This window comes from Nestor notabilis, unplaced genomic scaffold, assembly GCF_000696875.1.
Source record: "Nestor notabilis isolate BGI_N333 unplaced genomic scaffold, ASM69687v1 scaffold20094, whole genome shotgun sequence".
Classification (NCBI taxonomy): domain Eukaryota; kingdom Metazoa; phylum Chordata; class Aves; order Psittaciformes; family Psittacidae; genus Nestor; species Nestor notabilis.
Window position 1 is genome coordinate 1 of NW_009924519.1, and position 308 is coordinate 308.

Here is a 308-nt window from a genome sequence, read left to right on the forward strand (position 1 = left end):
CACTCCTGGGTCTCCTTCATGCCCACCCTGTTCCTTTTTCCCCCTTACTTTACTCCGGCATCCCCCTGTGCTCCTTACACAGCCTATGTTTCAAGCCCCCCATGTTTCCTCCCTCTTGGCTGCCCCCGTCCTGCAAACCCCATCTTGCTCCTGTGTTTGCTGGCGATGCAACTGTGCCCATCATCTGCCCAGTGCATTATCACCTACCAAATGTTGCTCGCTGTGTCTATGCTTTCCTTGTCTGGTGGCAGCACTGAGGGTGGTGTTGGGGTGCCCCTCACTGCCCCCTGCCCACCCTCACTGCCCCC